The sequence below is a fragment of the Nematolebias whitei genome, chromosome 1 (assembly GCF_014905685.2).
Source record: "Nematolebias whitei isolate Nwh7 chromosome 1, NemWhi1, whole genome shotgun sequence".
Classification (NCBI taxonomy): domain Eukaryota; kingdom Metazoa; phylum Chordata; class Actinopteri; order Cyprinodontiformes; family Rivulidae; genus Nematolebias; species Nematolebias whitei.
The window spans coordinates 42,376,558-42,377,708 of NC_056498.1; positions in this window are offsets into that span (position 1 = coordinate 42,376,558).

Genomic DNA, 1,151 nt, shown 5'->3' on the forward strand with positions numbered 1-1,151 from the left:
CACACCTGTTCTTAATGAACACACCTGTTGTTAATCAACACACCTGTTGTTAATCAACACACCTGTTCTTAATGAACACCCCTGTTGTTAATCAACACACCTGTTGTTAATCAACACACCTGTTGTTGCACCATTTCTTCATTTGTTTTCTGGCTGTGTAATATTTAGTCTCTGCTTGTGCACGGTTTCTTTTAGGTTCATGTAAAGTTTATCCTGCTCAGCTCCATTTGGGTCCATGTGACTGCACCCCCCTCCACCACCACCACCACCACATGACAGAAAGCTGTATCTACAGCAGAGACATGATGGACATGAAGCTGTACCTCTGGTTCTGTTGGGTCCAAAGACGATCTGTCCGTAACTGACGTCTTCTGTCCTCACGGCAGAGTAAACTGAAGCTGGGTCGTTGTCTGAAACAGAAAATAATTCACTGCAGGTTCTGTTGGTGCTGCAGACTTCACCTGAAATAAAAGACTTATCACAGTAATGAGGTCATTCTTGCCAAGAAGCATCTTAATAACTCTTTTAGAACGTTTTAGGTGTCATCGATGTATCAAAACTTCTTTCTTCTTCTATTTCTGCTCCTAATGTCAAACATCTAAAATGTCTGTACATGTAACTGTTGGTTGTTTGACTGAAACGGAACAACTGACCACAGACAGACTCAGTTCTGTTAAAACGTCTGAAAACAGTTAAAAACTGTCACGATATCTTCTGACATTTTATCACCATCAAACCACACGGAGGTGGAAACTTCACAGTCCTTCACCCTCCGAAGGTCCTCTACGTCTACGGCGATGACTGTTCCTCGACCAGCTTATGTAGCTGGTGAAAAACACGATTCAAAGATGTTCGTGTCAACCAGAAATCATACATTCTTTAAATCAGCAGATCTCGGGTCAGGAAATCAAACAAGAAAAAAAAACACGAGGTGTCTGATGAGGGAAACTGTCTGTCTGACAAATATAAAAAAAGGCATATTTAAATGGAGGTAGAAAAGAGAGCCTTGACGTCCTTTTCAGGGACACCACCAAGTCATTGGTTCAGGTATGTTGACGACACCTGGGTTAAAATCAAATCTCAGGAAGTCCAACATTTTACTGACCACATCAACTCTGTGGATAAATACATCAAGTTCACACGAGAAGATG